This window comes from Adiantum capillus-veneris, chromosome 25, assembly GCF_014529385.1.
Source record: "Adiantum capillus-veneris isolate H3 chromosome 25, ASM1452938v2, whole genome shotgun sequence".
NCBI classification, from domain to species: Eukaryota; Viridiplantae; Streptophyta; class Polypodiopsida; order Polypodiales; family Pteridaceae; genus Adiantum; species Adiantum capillus-veneris.
This window is the reverse complement of record NC_140955.1, coordinates 102,376,349-102,397,428: the sequence shown is the minus strand read 5'-3', so window position 1 is coordinate 102,397,428 and position 21,080 is coordinate 102,376,349. Positions and strand designations below refer to the sequence as shown.

The following is a 21,080-nucleotide window of genomic DNA, read 5'->3' as shown; positions in this document are numbered from 1 at the left end:
GATGGAGATGTTTAAGCTCACAATCACCGAACAAGACTTGTCGACGATGATGAATAACATGGGTGTGAATGGGCATTTAATTAAAGTCAAGGGATCAAAGTAAGGCGGACAAGTTGAAGGCAATGTGAAAATTAAAAATAAAATAGAATTCTATAATCGAGCAATAGCACAGACAACAACACCAAATGTAAAGAAGCTCACAGTGAGCTATGGCGAGGTTTTTAGCAGAGGATGATGTGTTGAAAGTTCACCTCCATGCCATGGCGAGCTTATTTGATGGATACTTTGGTTGATTTGCTGGAGGTTGATGAGCCTTATCTCTCCTCTACTAGCGGCTGCACTCGTGAGGTTGAACCAAGCGCAGATCGATGCCAAGAAAAGCCAAGAAGGCAAGGCTTTGATACCACTATTGGGAGCATGGCTATGGTGGATGCCAATGGCAAGAAACCATGGCGAGGTGCAGTGTGCAGAAGTGCAGAGAACAAGAGAGAGAGGGAGAGGAAGATCAGCTCTATACGAAGATAAAAGTTTGTGTATATTGTATTTTAAAACAAAACCTTACAATATATAGTTAGCCATGCTAAGCTTCTAAACATAACTGCATGCCTTATGAGGTGTTTCCCACGGGTACCATAAAAAAGGTTTGGAAATCCAACAAGTAGTCCTAAAAGTTTCGTAATTAAATCACATTTTCCTTACTTATCTGATCTCTCTTTGGATCCGTTTTCCTTTCTTCTTTCCCATCAACATGAGGCGTACCTGGACTAGGACAATTTCCAGAGGCATCCATGGGTCTCACCACCACCAGATCAAAATAAACTCCATCCAATCCTAATTCACGGACATTGAATGAATCCAAGGGTAAAACATAGACCAACGGTTATGAGTCCTAGACAAAAATGACCATCCCACAAGTAAACACCTGTGCTGCCTTTTTCCAAACATGTAAGAAAAATGTAACACTTAAAACTTATATGTTATGCTAGGGCTATCCACATTAAATCTTCTTGGTAAAGCTTTTAATCCTAATTGGAATTTAGATTAGGTCCGATTTCTTTCAATATCTACTCAAACAAGACTTTACAAAAACAACGAGTCTCTTGAGAGTTAAATTTTTTACTCATGGTGCAAGTTTCAAGTTAACCCCGTCTTGGATGAAGCCCCTTTGTTTTCTTTGCATCATTTGTCTTCCATGTGGCATCTCCATGGAAGTGATGGGATTTTTATGTTCAAGCAACATGGTCATCACTTCCATGAAGCTATCCCCTTACTCCCTCATTCTTTGTAATTGCAAAACAAATTTAAAAGTAGAAAAAAATGAAACAAACAATGCATATGTTGTCTACAATGACCTTTGCTTTAGAGTGAACCATGATTTGTAAACACAAAACTTTAGAACGTACCAACTTGCAATCCTTTTTGTTTTTTTGCAAAACTCACAATTGTGAGTGGATTATATTAACAACTACTTGTCATGCTCATGTCAAACCATGACATCTTCCAAAAACAATTAGTACATTAGCTGATAGGGGGGCCACCACACAACAGAGGTAGACCACTAGGTTGGGTAAAACTAAGACACTTACCCATGCATTTTTGAAATTTTTGCAGTCACGAACTTTTCCCACTCTTCATAGTTCCTCCATTTACTAATGGAAAAAATGGTTTCATTGTTTCTTGACTGATCTCCATGCACTGGCTATTTCAGTGGTGTTCTCGAACAGCCGATAGTTCTTTGCCTTCCAGACGTGTTTAAAGTAACAATACTTGACAATTTGTGTACTTATTAGGAGTGGTTGGGTCATGATCACCTTCCCACCCAAGAAGAGATCATTCTTGTAGAGCCCAATATTCCATGTCTTTTGAACCCACTTGCATATCTTTCTCGCCAGGCCACAGATCCTCGGACAGTCCTTAAAAAGGTGAGGAAGGTTTTCCCTTGTTGATCTACATTGGGAGAATATATCTCGTCCAATACTTCTAGCTAGTACTTTCACTCCAATAAATAAGGCCCCCAAAAGTACCTTCCATACAAACACCTTCATCCTAAGCGGCCATTGTGGGCACCAGATGTTCCTCAAAATTGTCACCCATCTTGCCTCCGGTCATTGCTTGCCCAACTGCTTGTTCAAGAGGGAGAACCGGTCCAGAAAGACCATGAGGATGTTGTACACCTCCTTGGTATGTGGTTTATGGAAGTTTCTGTCTAAGGGCCATCACCATCCTTTCCAATCAGAACTAGACTCGCAAGCCGGTAGGCAGCAAATGTCGAGCCATTCCAAGAATCCATTAACCAACAATCTTTTAGTCCCATTGAGATTGGACAGGGCAAGTAATCTTAAGGTAAACAATCTTAAAAATTCCTTTTATTGGTTATGCAAGAGTAGGTGATGGATTATGCAAGCAAAGAACCCTTCAATGAAAGGTATTGCACTATTAAAAATGCAAAATTCCTAAGAGTGGACATTTTAATGTAGTTAGAAATATGCATGCAATGAATTTTGAATGATAAACAAGTTCTTCTTTAAGATGGAATTTAGGCATAATTCGCTACCATGGAGAGGATTAATTTCATAGTTAGGAATCCTTTACCAAATGATTTGAAGTCAGGAACCTCTGTTATCAGAAACGGTGCCAGAGCCAAGCTTTCACATTTTTGGAAATATTACATTAAATGTGGAAAATTTTTTAGGCATTTTTTGGATAAGCATGAAGTCACTAGGTCATGCCAAAAGGCTTGCCCATTAGCCTTACGTATATATGTGTACATATCCCTGCAAGTTTTGGAAGTGGCCTTGTAAAAATTCGTTACAAAGGTGTGATTCTGCCAAGCTTGAATGCTGATGTTTTGGGTAGTTTGAGATTACAAAATATGGTTTTTATTAAGTGTTTTTAACTATGCTTTATATCTTGTGAATCGGACTTGTACATCATTAGTTATGAGCATCCGAAGTGGGAGGTCTCAACTTAGAAGGTGATTGCAAGTGCATGCATGAAGGGCAACTATGCCAACTTGGGGGTTTAAGATTAGAAATTCTAAAGTTTCATATTTCTAGAGATAGCCGAGATGATGGGCTTCAAGCTTCGAGCCATGTGTTATGATGCATCATTCAGTGACCAGAGCAGCAAGGTATGCCTCGGGGAAAATTGTCTGAGAAGTCCCCTCCTGCTTTGGGAGAAGCTGGAAAATTTTGAGGAAGTTGGGGAGGTGGGAGGATGATGCCAAGTGGAAATAGAGTAATCCCACATGGGGAGGAGCAAGTGGAAATTGGAGGGTATAAGGGGGGGAGTGAGTACCCCCTAAGGGTGTATCAAAGGAGCAAATGAAGCCTCCTTGCCTTTCTAATGAGGGCTTGTGGGTGTTGGGGGAGAGAGGGGGTATCCTTTTTTAGTTTCCACTACTGCCTAGATGTCTGGACACCTTTTTGGTCCACTAGAAATCTCCCTTCCCCACTCGCCTTGGTCAAAAAGTGGCCGATAGCTCATTTTTTCACCCAAAAAAGGCTTAAAATGGACCAATTAGAAGGTGCCCAAAGGGGGAAATGATGTCGGGTAAGAGGAGAGAGGAAATCCCTTGGGATAAGAGCCAAAAAAATCCCCTTTTAATAGCTATAATTCTCTACAAACCTTTTTGCTTATAGAGACTAGCCTTTTTGGAGTTATTGGGAGATACCCCATCTTCGAGAGACTAGCCTTTTTGGAGTTTTTGAGAGATACCCCATCTTCGAAAGCTTGTAACTCTCTAGTTTGTTGTTGGAATCAAGTATATGGATACTCTAAGGAGGTCTACACAAAACGAGCTTCATCTTTATGGTCTTAGTTTTCATCAATTTTAATCATGCTTTGAGTTAGGGTTGTTTCCCGCCCGACTTTACAGGTGTTCGACATAGGTGTTTTTCGCAGCTTTATGGTGTTTCCTACCGAGGGTGTGGTGTGCACAAGGCTATGGAGGTTATTGTATTCCTTCTTGTTTGCATGCTAACATCATTTTGGTGTCCCCACAGAGGAGCAAGTGCTCCTATGCTCCAATTCCTATGAAATATGTCTCTTTTGCAGGCAGTGAATGTAAAAGGGATGTGGGTCCTTCTGGACAACCTCCTATGTATGTGCAAATTGTGGACAGCACTTGAGGCGGTCGTATAATTGGATTGCAGCCTTTGGAGGGTTGTGAGGTCTTGCGAAGCCGAGCATCGGGGTCCGGGTTACCCAGTGTGAGGTGGATTAGATACTGGAGCTATCCATCGACATCCCTTGAGTTTTTGACGTCACATGTAAGTGTTTTTGTGGCAATCAAACATGGCAGAAGAGTTACCAAAATTTCATGGATTGCCTAATGAAAATGCATAGATGTTTATTAAAAAGTTGGAAGTCAATTGCTTACTGCACAATATACTAGACCAAGCTATATTGTTGCGGCTGATGCAATATAGTTTACAAGATGAGGCAAAAGTTTGTCTACACAATTTTAAGGAGTTCATGCAAGCACAAAATCCAGGGGTGGTTTTGGACTACAACCATGTGAAGCAAGATTTCTTGGCACAATATCAATCCATCAAAGTACCTAATGAAGTTTGGCATGAAATTCTGGGGTACACTCAAAGGCCTAACCAGAGTGTTGATGATTTTGTCATGTAGTTCACTCGTTTATGGGATAAATGGGCCCAGGATTTGGGAAATGAGATCCCTCCATCCATGTTAAAGAAGGACCGTTTTGTGGAAAACCTAAAAGAAAGTCTGAAGTTCAAGGTTGAGCTGAAAGGCCCACCACCTTCGAGAAGGCAATTTCCATTGCCAGAGATAAAGAATGGAAAGCTCAAAGACTTAATGAATATGGGAAAGTGATCCCTGAACAAAATAATGGTAGCCAAAAGGAGGAAAATCAGGAAAAAGCTGGAAGTCAACTTGTTCAAAGGGCTGCTAGTACCCAACAGTTACAATGAAATATGCAAGATATGATGACTATGATGCAAGAATTGTGACTTAGTGTCCTTGGTGGTGGAGGTGGTCGTGGTTGTGGGCATGGTAGAGGAATGGCTTAGGCATTGAAGTCCAGCCTAATGCAAATGCTGGTTGTGGACAAGGCGGTTTTGAGCCATAGAGAAGGTTCATCCCCACTTGTTATAATTGCGGTGAACTTGGTCATATTAGCACTTATTGTTCAAAGCCAGCAAGGATGGGAGGGGATATGTTCCCACCTCCTCATCAGTTTCCTAACAGAGCTAATGATTATGCATTGGATATGGGGAGATCAAGGTACTGGATAGGAAAATCAAGCTTCAACCTCAGGTGGCCATGTGGGTATTGTGCGGGTTGAAAAGAAAGACACAGATGTGTTGCCATTAGGCAAAAGAGAGAGGGAAGGCTATGCAGCACTAGGGCCTAGCAGAAAGAAAGGGAAGGAGAAGGAGGGTGAAGATGTGAAATCCAAGAGAAAGAGAAAGCCTTGTAGACAATTTGAAAAGGAAAATTTACCTTTGGGAGAAGGCCAAACAACTTACAGTTTAAAGGAAGACCTGATTGGGATGAAAGTAGATTGTAATTTTGGACAGTTGATGAATATGGTGCCCAAGCTTAAAAGGCAGTGGAATGAATTAGTGAATCTAGAAAAAGAGCGGAAGCATGGAAAAGTCAGAGTGTTGTCTGTGGGAGAGTTACCCGACATCTGTCCTGTGGTGAACGCTTGGCACAAAGGTGTGGGCATGGGAGAAGCCTACATTGATGGAGGTGCTTAAGTTTGTGTGATTACACAGTCACGTGTCAAGAGAGTGGGTCTCAATACATGCGGAAGCTCTGGGTTTTGGATTCGACTAGCAAACCATGCCATAGTGAAATGTTTGGGAATGATCAAGAATTTGGAAGTTGAAGTCTTTAACGTGAAGGTTATGGTAAAATTTCATGTTATGCCAGCTGGTTTGGGAGCCTTTCCTCTCATTTTGGGATGACCTTGGTTGAGAGTTGTTGGTCCTGTGCAAGATTAGTGCAAGGGCACAATCTGAGTTCATGACAAGAAGGGTGAAAAGAGAGTGTTTGATATGACTACCAAACAACCTATGGCACTTGAAAATGTGAGTAAGAACGATGAGTCCGAAACTACCAGTGATGATAGTTCTGAAGACTCAGAAAGTAGCATTACTTTGAGTTCCAATGATGAGCATGAAGTCTCATTCTTGCTGTTGGATGAGGAACAAGAAGAAATTAGTTAAGTGTTTCAAATATCAGGGAATATAAATACTTCAAGCCGTTTAGATAAACTTGAAGAGTTGATGCAACCAAAACAGGAACTGCCAGCAATGAAGAAAGAGTTGATTCAAATATGATTTGACACAAGGAGAAAGAAATGAGTACTTAGCAATGTTGGGCATGTTTCCAAATATTTTCATTACCTCATATCAAGAGATAAAGGGTTCTATTGGGGATCCTGTGAAGATTGAGCTAGTTGAAGGGGCAAAGCCAAAACGAAAAAATTAAGAAGGATGGGTAAGGAATAGATGAATGCTTTAAAGGAAGAAGTAGATAAGCTTTTGGATATGCAGGGTTCATTGTGCCAGTGGATAATGTTAAATGGGTGAGCCCTGTAGTAGTCACTCCAAAGAAAGATGGGCGTTGGAGAGTTTGTGTTGATTACAAGCCACTAAATGCGGTGACCACAAAAGATCCTTACCCTTTGCCTTTTATTGATCAATTGCTGGAGTAGCTGGTTTTGAAAGATAAAGTGTCTATGATGGGTATTCAGAATACTTTCAGCTTAACCTTGCTCCTGAAGACCGAAAAAGACTACTTTCATCATGCCATGGGGTTGTTTCTGCTTTTGTTGCCTTCCTTTTGGGTTGACAAATGGGCCAGTAGCCTTTGAAAGGAAAGTGGACTGGGTCCTTACCCCATTCCTTGGAAAGTTTTCCAAAGGGTTCATAGATGATTTTGCATATACAGTTCAAGGAAAGAGCATGTTTAAAAGCTTGAAATGACTTTTGCAAGGTATGATGAATGCGGGGGTCAGTTAAACCCTAAAAATTATCATTTGGCACATCCACGGGTGAAGCTTCTTGAGCATGTTATTTCAGAAAATGGGATTGAAGAAGACCCAGAGAAAGTGGAGGCTTTGCTGTTATTGTCATCCCTTAAAGATACCAAACAGTTGGCCACTTTCATATAGAAAGTTAAATATCTGTCATACCTTTGGTATCACAGCTATTGTATCCATTGCAGCAAACAGTTAAGAATGATCCCTTAGAGTGGTCTCATGAGTGTGATGATGTTTTTGACAAAGTTAAAGAAGTTTTGAGTACGTTACCTATTATGCAAGATCTTGACTGGGAAAAGGAGTTTTATGTAAACCCATCAGTAGGAGATGATGCTATTGGGGCTATGTTATTACAAAGGGGAAAGGAATCTCAGTATATGAAGCATGTTCATTATGCCAACAGAGTGAAGACTCCTCATGAAAGAGTTTTTTTTGAAATTGAATTGGTGATGACCAGTATGGTTTATGCTTGCACGCGATTCAGACACTATTTGCTGCAAAAGTCATTCACCTTTCTTACCAGTTATTCATTGCTTCCGTAGCTGTTCAATAATTCAAATATATCAAAAATAGTGATGAAATGGGTTATTGAGCTTCAAGAGTTTCAGTTCACCTTTTCAGTAGAGGAAAGTACTCGGGCTAGCCTGGAAAATCTTCTCACTTATAAGGATACTCCATTTTGGTTAAAGAAGAGGTGGTGCAAAACAAGGAAGTCGGGACTCTTGCCATCCCTAATGTTTCACTGTTATACTTTGATGGTTCTTATCAAAGAATTCATGATGCTGCTTCAAGAGGCATGCTATTTATGATGCACAAGGAAAGCTTATGAGGAAGCAAGGGTTAAAACTTGATGCCAAAAGTAACAATGAAGTAGAATACATGGCTCTTGAAGGTGTTTTGCATACTTTCTTACAATTGGTAATTAGACACTTGCAAATCAAAGGAGATGCTTTGTTAGTTGTGAAGCAAGTGTTGGGAGTATGGAAGAATAAGAACCCTAAACAGAAAAAGTTATGCTTCAAAATGAAATCGTTGCTCAAAAAGCTCGAAGCATGGAGTTTGCAACATATTGAGAGGTCTCTAAATGAAGAAGCTCATGATGTTGCCCAAGAGATGATCACTTGTGTGTTTGTGGTAAAGGCAGATGCCCCTTTATATCATGGGAGGAAAATCTTATCAAAGGAAGTGTATTTTCTATTCTACCTGAAGGTTTGCCGTCTTCTAAAAAGTATGAGTTCATAAGGAAAGCCAAGAAATACAAAATTCTTGATGATCTTCTTTACATGAAAGGAGGTGATTTGGTTTTGCATTGTGTGCCTAGGAAGGAGGAGATTTACAAAATTCTGGAAGAAAATCATGAGGGATCTTGTGGAGGCCATTTTGCTATGAAGATCCTCTTGCATTAGGTATTGCAAGAAGGTTATATATGGCCAAGTATTCAACGGGATGTTAATCATTGGTGTAAATCATGTTTGCCTTGTCAAAGGATGGGAAAGAGAATTTTGAAGCGTGAGTTGCGGAAGACAATTTTAGCTTTTGATGTGTTTGAAAAATGGGGTCTTGATGCTATTGGACCCTTACCTATGACTAGCAAGAGAAATGCTTACATTTTGACAACAGTGGATTATTTGTCACGATGGGAAGAAGCCAAATCTATCAAACAGATTACTAGTAAAAAGATGGAAAAATTTGTTTATGAGGACATATGTTGCAGATTTGGTGTCACTAGAGCTACTTTCGGATAGAGGACTAGGATTTAGAGGAGAGCTTTTTGATTTCTTATGCAAAGAGCTCAATATAAAACATAGGTACAGTTCTCTCTATTATCCAAAATGCAATGGCCTTAATGAAAGGTACAATGGAGAGTTGGTGAAGATCTTGACAAAAGATGACTCAAACACATGGGAAAAATTGGGATTCAGAGTTGCCTTGTGCATTGTGAGCCTACAGAACTGCTATCAAGATGAGCATATGATTTTCCCCTTACCACTTGGTTTATGGCAGGGAAGCTTTATTTCCAATTGAAGTGGAAATTCTTGCTCTCAAGCTATTGTCATTGGAAGATGAGGAGCAAACAAATGCATGGAAGAAGAGGTTATTGGATTTACAATGCTTGCAATTGGATAGAGTTTTAGCTTTGGGTTACTATGAGGAAGTGTCAAGGAAGGATCAGCTAAAAGCCAATGAATGTGTATAGGATAAGAAAATTGAAAAGGGTGATTTGGTGTTGCGATACAATAGTAAGTTGGACAATACCTTTCAGAAGAAGTTCCAAATCAAATGGGAAGGTCCTTTTACTGTTGTGAATAAACTTGAAAATGACACATATCAGTTGGCAGACTTAAATGGTGCACAACATAAATATCCTGTTAATGGTTATAGATTGAAGAAATATCTGGCACGTTTAATAACAATTTTGACTGATAAAATGCTATCAGCAAAATGAGACAATGTTGAGACATTTGAGGATGTAGATGAGGTTTCTGGGGATGACATGAAGCAGTTGTTCACCCTAGGGACCTCTGCATGTCATGAACAACTAAGCACGCAAGGGGGGGTTGGAAATCTATGTCAAGCATTTTTTAAATAAGCATGAAGTCACTAGATCATGCCAAAAAGCTTGCCCACTAGCCTCATGTATATATGTGTACATAGCCATGCAAGTTTTGGAAGTGGCATTGTAAAAATTCATGTACAAAGGTGTGATTTTTCCAAGATTGAATTCTGATGTTTTGGGTTGTTTGAGACTCCAAATTTGGTTTTTAATAAGTGTTTTCAGTCGTGCTTTATAGCTTGTGAATCGGACTTGTACATCATGAGTTATGAGCATCTGAAGTGGGCGGTCTCAACTTAGAAAGATGATTGCGGGTGCATGCTAGAAGGGTAACTATGACAACTTGGGGGTCTAAGATTAGAAATGCTGAAGCTTTATATTTCTGGAGATAGCCGAGATGATGGGCTTTGAGTTATGTGTTACGGTACATCATTTAGTGACCGAAGCAACAAGGTATGCCTCGGGGAAAATTGTCCGAGAAGTCCCCTCATGCTTTGGGAGAAGCTGTAAATTTTTTAAGGAAGTTGGAGAGGTGGGAGGATGGTGCCAAGTGGCAATGGAGTAATCCCACATGGGGAGGAACAAGTGGAAATTGGAGGGTATAAGGAGGGGAGTGGGTACCCCCTAAGGGTGTATCAAAGGAGCAAATGAAGCCTCCTTGCCTTGCTAATGAGGGCTCGTGGGTGTTGGGGGAGAGAGGGGGCACCCTTTTTCAGTTTCCACTACTGCCCAAGCGTCTGTCCACCTTTTTGGTCCACTGGACATCTCCCTTCCCCACTTGCCTTGGTCAAAAAGTGGCCGATAGCTCATTTTTCACCCATAAAAGGCCTAAAATGGACCAATTAAAAGGTTCCCAAAGGGGAAAAGGATGTCGGCTAAGAGGAGAGAGGAAATACCTTGGGATAAGAGCCAAAAAAATCTCCTTTTAATAGCTGCAATTCTCTGCATCCCCTTTTTGCTTATAGAGACTAGCCTTTTTGGAGTTTTTGAGAGATACCCCATCTTCGGAAGCTTGTAACTCTCTCATCTGTTGTCGGAATCAAGCATATGGATACTCAACGGAGGTCTACATGACACGGGATTTATATTTATGGTCTTGGGTCTCATCAATTTTAATCATGGTTTGAGTTAGGTCTGTTTCCCACCCGACTTTACAGGTGCTCAACATAGGTGTTTTCCGTAGCTTTATGGTGTTTCCTTCCGATGGTGTGGTGTGTGCAAGGCTATAGAGGTTCTTGTTTTCATTCTTGTTTGCATGCTAGCAACGTGAATGTCGTTCCTATTCTCAATCTCTCTTAGAACTTATGAAACATTGCATCTATGTCCTCGTGTGTATGATCGACCACTAAGAATCCAAAATGCACGGTTTTGAAAACATATTTTGCTACTAACAAGGACAATGCAAATAAATATCAATTCTTATTCTGTCCTGAACAATTATCTAGCTGTAGACAAAAATTCTTAGGCTATTTTTGAAATACTGGAGTGGACAAGGTATCCACAACACATTGAGAGGAGTCTGATTGAAAGTTAGCAATCTTTTGAGAGATTTTGATTTCGAGCTTTTGCAATGAAAAATACTTTTGCAAGCTTTTTAACTTTAAATTTGGAGCATTTTCTAATGACACAAAAAGTTGACCAAAAAAATAGACATCCCTCATACTATACATACCAAACAAATATGTATAAGTTTCCAAAAATCCTAACTTTGAGCTTGAACATCTGGCAAGATGTGAATTGTTAACCATACATCTATAATGAGAGGGGATTCAAAAAATATATCGGTAGCGAGAAGTAATTTTATAGCTTAAACATAAAAGATAAATTCTTCGATGCATGACTCTAGAGCACTTTGTTTTTCCACAGGTTCACTACACTATTGGCCCAATACAAATGCAAGGTCCATAGGAGTTAGTGTAGGATGATGAATAACCATGTTTTTTTTTAAAGTCCAAGTAATGTCACATACACATAGTATATGTGCTTATATGCTAGAAAGGCTTTATGCATAGATTCTCTCTTTTGAAAATTGGGGTAGGTGCAACTAGGTTCTGACTTTATGTGTACATCATAACAACTCCCTATCAAGACTCAAAAAACCATGTGCTATTCACTTTAAGCTTTATCTTCCACAAGAACCTTGCTCTAATGGTATGCTTTCTTTTGCTTCATTGTCAGTGACATATATCTCTTCATTATCCTCTCTATCAAATTGTATAATCCATGTTCTACCCCTACTTTTGCATCACATTACCTCCATTATATATCTAGGTTTATGTGAACTTTTATCAGCTTCACTTCCTTTCTTCTTCCTTTGCACAACCCACATTGCTAACCAACTAGCTCGAGCTTCATGAGACATGAATCCCTGACAAAGTTTGGGTGTTTCATGGCCGCATCTCTCTATCACTGTATTTAAATTTCTCTAAAACAAGATTTATATACATACATACATGCACACACACACACACACACATAATATATCATAGTATATAAAATATGATGTATAGCATATAGTTTATAATAAAATAACACAAAGGGAAAAATGATAAAAGATATCTATCAGTCTTAAAACTTTTACAAACAAAATGGAGTATAATTTCTCTATTGAAATTTGCATCTAAATAGTTACAACATGCATCACTATGAAAATATAGAAATACAGTGCATGCACTCCTACTGCTAATGCTTATTGGCAACTTGTTTTCATATATAACAACCATCAATGTTTAGGTCCTCTGTAATTTCAACAAAGATCTTGCAGTACGCTGTAGATATCAACTTGTTTGCATTGTGAAAACTTGGCCTCCTTGATAAGGGTTTTGAGAGGGTTTCTAACACTATTTGTGTGAAGCTTGGATGCCATGGCGAGTGAGCTTGGTGCTCATACTCAGCTTCAATCTTGCATGATCATGGTATTTCCATTATGGTAAGCTTTGTTACATTTTTCTTTTGCCATTGAAGGGGTAGGAAAAGAGGATGGAGCCATAGCTGGACCTTTCACAGAGATGAGAGAGATTCTATCCGGACGAGATTTTGACTGCTATGCAAAGGCTACAGTAAGAAGCAGTAATCTTGCAATCCAAGAGCCACATCAAGGCATCGAGAGGCTCTATGAACGTGGTGTTATCCTCTATCTTGAAATTCTTAACTTGCACATAATAATCTGTCAGGTCAACTTTCCTTCTTCAACTCCCTTCAGCTCCTTGCTTTAGGCACAACAATGAAACTAATCCTGAAACAATTCACAGGTCCAATGTCAATCTCTAGCTTTTGCAATTTGAATAACCTCACTCAATTGTATCTTGGTAGCTAGCAATGCTTTGAGTGGGTCTTATCCTTCCTACTTAGGTCGCCTCCATATCTTGGACACACTTGACTTGTCTAAGAATTGCCGTCAAAAAAATAAGTGTAAAAATTTGGCCTTTCAAACCTTTTAAAGATGGGGGTGGGGGGCGTAGAGATATGGCTTAGTGGATTTTTATCAAATAAAAGGGATGGGAGCTAGAGCCTCCCTATCATCCGCGTTGTTGTGTTGTGGCACATACATAGTCGGAGCAAATGCTAGGTGATTTATTTTATGACTTTTTAGATACATAAGTATATTTTCCATAATGTACCTATGCATATTTAAGTATAGTAATAAGCTTTCTATCTCATCATATTATTTATCTCAAGGGTAACATATTCTTACTTTACTGTTACTAAAATATTATGGAAAAAAGCATCAATAGCCGTGCCTTTTTAACTTGGAAAGAAGAACACTGGTTATTGTTTTTACTATCCTATTATCACCTCACACTCTAGCTAGATCCTATAGCTAGTGTGATTTTCAATATTTAAACATTTTTTGTATTTTTGATATTTTTTAATATTTCTTTTTAATAGCTACCATGAAGGAATCAAATCCTATTGGGACTCTAGTTTGCATGATTTTCAAAGATACACCTATTTTAATATATTTTTGCAAGGATGCTTACAAAACTTTGTCAAGGATCAATGTCATGCTTTCATATTTCATGAGGTGTCCATTGGAATCAAATGAAAGTCTAAGCTAAGGGGACCACAAGAAGACTTTTGCTGCAAAAAATGTACCCTATTTTGATGATTTTCTTTTGCACAAGGTTCCAATCAAAATGGAAAAAAGTACATAAAATATGGGTCGTAGCTTATTAGTTGAATTTTTTGCTCTTATTTTTATTTTTTTTATTTTGAGATATGATCAAAATGGTGGACCCCAGTCTACCCACATCATGCAATGACTTGACCCATTTCAAAATTTGTCAGTTCTTGTTAACACTTGCTCTTATCTTTCTTGTGTAACCTTTGGGTGTTCCCTTCTTCCTTGAAAACCATTTATTAGGGAGTTCTAAGAGACAGATTGAACGAGCGTCCACCTGGCCGGACACATAGCCAAACACCACATTTATAGTCAATTATTTTGCCGAGCTACTGTAGTGATACTCTGTGTAGTGGATCAATTCCTTATTTGTAATGTTGTAATGATATTTGTAAAGGTCCATGTGAGTCCGCCACTGGCCATTTAGAATGCCCTAGGTATAAAGGTCAATAACCTTAATGTGAAAGCGAGGCTTATCTTTGCAGAGAAGAAAGAGCTCTGAAAATGTACGCTCAAGCTACGAAGCTGCTCCACCTTGTAATCATCGCAACTAATGAATGGGTAATCAGATTTCAGTTTTGAAACTTGCATTCTGTTCCTCTCTCTTTGCTCTTTTTTTAACATGTAAGCATTGTCAGTTTTGTTGAGTTTCGCAACTACGTGTTAGTGAGTCTAATCTTCAAATTTGAGTGCTTAAATCATTGTTTTTAGTCGTTTTGACCATAGGAGAGCGTTCCTAGACCATCGGAATTTTTTTTTGGATAGTTCTGTTACAATTTTCAAGACCTTTTTCATGATGGATCGTGATTTTGGTACCTTGTTGGATTGCAACTAGACTTGGTAGGATAGTGCCCCTAGGTGTCTTAGACCTCCTCCTAAAGTTCTGTTGCATTGCGAGTCCATTTGAGTGCTGAAATGGCATGATGACCTAGAGCTGTGAGAAAGGACATAGGTAGATTTCCTTGATCATTGAGTGTTGGTTTGCTTGTTGAGTTGGTGTGTTTGCTTTTTTAGGTTCACTTCTTGAGATTGACAATCTCAAAGAGTCTCGGTGCCCCATCAAAGTCACTTCCCTGAGTATTGACATTATGCTAGTACCAAATAGCTATGCTGCACACGTCCATCGCAATGGATGTCTGCAACATGTCTTTTTGGTACTAACATAATACCAATACTCAAGGAAGTGACTCGGATGGGGCACGGAGACTCTTTGGAATCGTCAATCTCAAGAAGTGAATCTTGACAAGCAAACACACTAAGTCAACAAGCAAACCAACCCTCAATGATCAAGGAAATCTGCCTATGTCCTTTCTCACAACTCTAGGTCATCAGGCCAATTCGGTACTTGAATGGAATCGAAATGCAAGGAAACTTTGGGAGGAGGTCTAGGTCACCTAGTGACACTATCCTACCAAGTCTGGTTACAATCCAACAAGGTACCAAAATCACAATCCATCATGAAAAAGGTCCTGAGAACTACAACAAAACTATCTAAAAATGTCGCCATATGGTCTAGGAACACTCTTCTATGGTCAAAACGACTAAAGACAATGATTTAAGTACTCAAATATGAAGATTAGGCTCACTAACACATAGTCGGGACCTCAACAAAACTGACAATGCTTACACTTGAAAGAAAGAGCAAAGAGAGAGGAACAGAATGCAAGTTTCAAAACTGAAATTTGATTATCCATTCATTAGTTGTGCTGATTACAAGGTGGAGCAGATTTGTAGCTTGAGCGTACGTTTTTAGAGCTCTTTCTTCTCTCCAAAGATAATCCTCCCTTTCACATTAAGGTTATTGACCTTTATACCTAGGGAATTCTAAATGGCCAATGGCCGACTCACATGGACCTTTACAAATATCATTACAACATTACAAATCGGGGAATTGATCCACTAATCTTGAATCAGGATTACACAGAGTATCACTACACTAGCTCGGAAAAATAATTGACTACAAATGTGGTGTCCGGCTACGTGTCCGGCCAAGTGGACTCTCGTTTGATGTGTCTCTTAACAAGGAGTGAGAGGATTAATGACTAATTGTACTTAGCCATAACATAAGCCCAAGCCTACATTTGCTTCTTGAAGAAGACTAGCCAATCTTGTAAACAATCCTTGTAAGATCAATTCTAATCAAAGAAGGACTTGGATTTGATGCATCATTCAAGGTTGGAAGTCTCCCCTCTCTTTCTCTTTCCATCAAATTGATGAATAAATCTTGAAGGGTTATCAGGGTTATCAAACAAGGTGTGTTTTTAATTTGTAGTTTTGTTGGTTTCTTCATGTTTTTTTTTTCATCTCTAGTCCAACCCTTACCTTTATCTCTATTTCCAAATCAATTCCCTAAAACCTAGATATTATCCACTTCCAATTCTACACCTATCCTTATCTCTATCTCTATATCTACTTCTATATCTATCTTTCTTGTGTCCTAATTACTAAAGGCATTCAAGCTACAACACTCCGCTAAAGCTATGATAAACCTTCTTGGAGAGCTATGCTAATATACAAGGTGAGTAGCCATATCTTTACACTCTCACAAATCTCTCTCACTCTTAGAAGCTTGTTCTCTCTAAAAACTCTAGGTTCTCCTTGCTATAGGTACATCTCTCCCTGCAGTATCCTTATTGCCTATGGACAAGAATAGGGCTTGGGACGGAGAATTTTCTTCTCTTCACTTCTCTCATATCTACATTTTTCACATAACATAATTATCCTAGATGAATAATTCACATGATGTGAATCTCTATTGCTTCCGCTCTACGCGATGTATTACAATTAACGTATTGGTTAGCCATAGAATACACTCCCAACAATGTATAGTGTTTCTCTTTGTCCCAAAAAGGCTCAATGAAATACTTCTTTCATCAGATCCTATCATACTACCCCTTCTAGACTATAACTTTTCTTTTGATATAAGTAGTTATTTTTCTATGAACCAAGAGTATTTGTACACATAGTTAATCCGGATCACTAGACAAAACATATATATCATAGTAAGAACAAATCTACAGTTCCCATGAACAATTTGTAGCTTGTTTGGTCAGCAAAGGTTGAATGCCATTAGCTGATCTATTAACCCTTTCATCCTACCCATGATAATATATGACCAAAGCCTTCATGTTTTCATCTTTTTGTTGTTTTGATTTACTCTTTTGTGTTCTTTCTTTGTGTGTGAGTGCAAGAGAGAGAGAATGGGGCTTCTTTGATTTCACTCCCTACAAACTCTAAACTTCATGGAATCTATGGCATAACTCCTTCATATAATTTTTGGAGTTACCTCACAAACTCTCACAGCAAGAAGCCCGGTGCTTTCTTGGCAAGACCGCAAACTTCTCGACATAATTTTTGGTGAGCCTGACACGAAATTGCCAGGGTGAGAGTTTGTGGGAGCAATGGGTGATCACATAGGGCAACATGGTGTGAAATTTGATCCGACTCAATGAAAATGTTTCAAAAATTTACCTCATTTATGAAACATCAACATGCTAGAGAAAGACGGAGGTCTCAACAACCAAAGCTACTCAAGCCGTTGTCAACAAAATGGATCAGTTTTATGAAAACAATGTGACAAAGTATCTTCGCTTAATTGTGTAGGAAATGGAACTGTACATTGAGTACCAAAAGGTGAGATGATACAAAGCTTTGAGTTGGTTGTGACTCCTGAGATTAGGGACCATGTAAGATCAATTAGAGAAGGGCATGGGACAAGATAGGAAACATTAAAATTGGACTTAAAGGAGGAGTATTTCATGTAAGATTAAGAGCGATTGACAAAAAGAATAATTTTATAATGGATAGCCAAGCGAGAGGAGGGACTCTCTCCAATCAAGTAGCTCAAGGAATTTCAGCGACGATATTCTTAACTAACAAAGACAAAAAAGGCCACACTAGAATAAGACAAGGAAGAGATTTTCCTACAAGTAGCAAGAAAAGAACTTCAAGAAAAATTGGAGGTTCTACTTGAAGACAAACATGCTGAGCAAGAACTAAAGACTAACTAGAACGATGTTGAAGATTCTATCTCACTGCTTACAAAGCGGCAAAGAAGAAGAGACAAAATGGTAGTCAATAATTCTACCTTGACCTCCCTAGTTCCTTAAAAGATGTCAAAACCTTCTACTATAACTCCAAAATTTTACGAATCTATGCTAGATGAGATTGTGAAAGGAATGTGTGAATCAAAGCTAAAACTTGCAAAGCTTGAAGAAAAGGGACAACCATCAGCACTGCCTTCAAGGCAAAGACAACAAACCAAAGAACGATTTGTTCACAAATGTATATGGTGTGATAGCACTAATCATGTAAAAAGGAATTGTGATAGTTTTGGTGATGCTTTAAGAAAAGATATTGTGTTCTTTAAGGATGGTAATATCCACTTCTGGGAGACAGGTCTGCCCTTGAAAACTAACTTTGGGAAGGGAAGAATGCAAAAATTAGTAGAGGATATGGCTTATAACCATGTTGTATCTATAGTTGAGGCTGCTACTTATGGAGCAAAGATCAAGCACTCCAAGGATTTGATGAGTAATGATGATGGCAAGTTGTGGCCCAATGTTGTGGAGCTTTGTAGGAAAGGAAATCTTACAAACGAGATCCTACATGAGGCAGCGGATTTCATATGTCTGGAAACAGGATGGAATGATCCAGTGGACTCATTGTCAGTGCCTGCCTACATTACAAAATTCCAGCAAAATGAAGCTTTTGTAGAAGAGAAGCACAAACGTGAGAACATTGATGAAGGACCATCAAAAAGAGCTTCTCGAAGTGGGGAAAGAAGTGACTCAATGCCTTCCCAAAGACCCCCGACACAAGGAGTATCTTCACCTAAAGTACTCATGGAGGAGTCTACAACAAGAAAGAAGAAAGAGAAAATAAAAGGTAATCCAAAAGGCCCAACTTATAAACTATAATCTAATATTGAGGTTGCTACAAATTTAAAGAAAGTCTTGGAGGATAGAATTTTGATTAGCAAGATTGAGTTTACTTTGGGAGAAGTCCTTGGCATTGCAAAATGTGAATTTCATGAGGAGATCATTAAAATCATCAAGAGAAAGAGGCAAATGGTCTATCCTTCACATGCTCTCCTTTGTGAGCTTCTGTAGCTGCCACTCCCTTGTTTTCTTCTCTGTTCCTCTCCCTGTACGATCTCTCTCTCCCCTTTTCCCCTTGGCGGCTTCTCCACGTGAAAAGCCATACTCACCATGATTGCAAGCGACTAAAAATTCCTTTGGACTCCCTTTTTAATTTTTGAAAAAATGAGATGATTCCCACCAACTGACGCCCCCTCGTTGGTTACCTTTCCACGTGTTGCAAGGTGGGGCCTCCTTCTGCAAGATGCCCAGCTCCGCCTTCTCTCCCTTTGCAAAACGGTGGCCTCGAGTGCCTTCGCAACATTGATTTCCTTACATCTCCGTTCCTGCAAGCTGCTCCCAATCATGCTTGATATGTAGAATTCAACATTTCCCTCTCTGGATCTTGGTATTGCCATGCATAAATAAAGGAATACTGTAAGATGACATCCACTTGATTGCTCCCATATTTGTATCCAAACTCCTCTTGGTGCAGCTGATAATAAAATTCGAGAGCGTCTTTGTCATAGACATGTTGGATTTGCTTTGCAAGCATTGAACTCCAAAACACCATCTTCCAACCAAGAGCTCATCTAACCATCATTATAGAGCACACTTAGCAACAATGGTAGTCATTCCAATGCATCAATTGGGAAGCCCGTCACCAAGACCGTTTGAAGATTTCCCTCGAATCCGCTTTAGCACCTATATAGGCATTACAAAAGTGGTCGATCATAGGGTTACTTAGTTCTTGGATGTACTAGCTGAGCAAAATCTAAAATCCATCATCTTTGCCCAACCGTCTAGTTGAGCACTCTTGCTCAAATTTAACACTATTGGACTCTTGCAAACCTGGTCAAATAGCGAGTTGTAGACCATAGACAAGAGCATACATCAAATATTGGCATTGCCCAGTACTATACAAGCAACCATAGCATCCTCAAAAGTGGAAAAAACGAGCAAACCATATGAACATGGGCTGGTAAACTTTGAACCAAAAAACTCCTATCATACTTTGCCAACCCCCCTAGTATGCTAAAGCATTCATGCTCAGCAGCAACATCACTTTATTCATGCATGTTAGCTACACCATATGCACAATATATATAAAGGCATTATTATTGATCATAGACACCCACCTAGGTCAAATGGGTAAAGCATGCACCATCCGCTTGTATCAACTACTACCATCTTGTCGCGCATTGCATTCATACCGGCTTTCATAGCTCCCCTACCATCACACACATCCATCAATTCCCTTGTGTCCATATCATCCATGATATGTTCTACGTCCTTATTCCTTGCATAGAGTTCAAAATCTTCAGCAAGAGCGTTAACACTATGAGCTTTCTCTAGCATATACTGTGTTTTCTCGGCTTGTCTCTGAATTTTCAAGTTTTGCAACCTGTCTTAAGCCTTCTGCACATAGCCAGTCATAGATAAATTCTCTTCTATCAGAGGCTCATCGAAGCCCCAACCATCATCATCATCATTAGCCACAAAATTCCCATAATCCTCACTTTGACTGCATGCCATCTTTTGATCGCAATCAAAAGAATCACATGTAGGCACTTCGGTTCCACCAACAATGCCACAAACATGATCGCTATCCATCTCAGCATCCCAAATGGGCCCACATACCCACAACTCATCTGGTACCGTGACAACACATTAGATGGAGGGAAAAAAACATCATCCAAAATGCTAGCATGCATGTCCTCTACATCACAACAAAAATCATTCCAAGCCATATAGCTCCAACACATAGAGCTAAAGAAGCCCTCATCTCAACAATTATCCAAGCATGGATCCAAACAAGCTATAACATTGCTCTCTTTGCCATACATGTACGCAAAGCTATCCTCTTTCATGATACTGCTCGCACACGACTCCTCGTGAAGGTTTACATTATCAAAAGGCAAAACCTCATCATAAGCATGTGACTCAACCTCATCAGCACTAGTACTAAAATCATCATAAGGAATAGGGGAGCTCTCGTGTCTAGCCCACAAAGAAGCACAAGACTGATCTCCATGCTGAAAGCATCTCTTCTGCTTCAAGAAGTCAACAATTCTCTTCACACCCAACAAATCTTGCAAACAACCTCAATGTCCAAGAGTCCTGGAAGAGTGCCAATGAACAAGAATTTCTCTTGCTTTGCATCTACAACCACATCCTCAAGAAGCTCAAGCTGCTTCTTTAGAGCATAAAAACTCATGCAATGCATGTCCAACTTTGATAGGGAATTTAACTGCAACCCCTTCATGGCATCAGTCATCCAAAACAAAGCATCATTGCGCTTAACCA

The 21,080-nt window shown here is 39.3% G+C and overlaps 1 pseudogene; it reads right to left on the bottom strand.

The window, feature by feature from the left end:
- Window positions 1-19,898: 19,898 nt before the first annotated feature.
- Window positions 19,899-20,644, bottom strand: LOC147425400 (uncharacterized; annotated as a pseudogene).
- Between the last annotated feature and the right edge of the window lie 436 nt (window positions 20,645-21,080).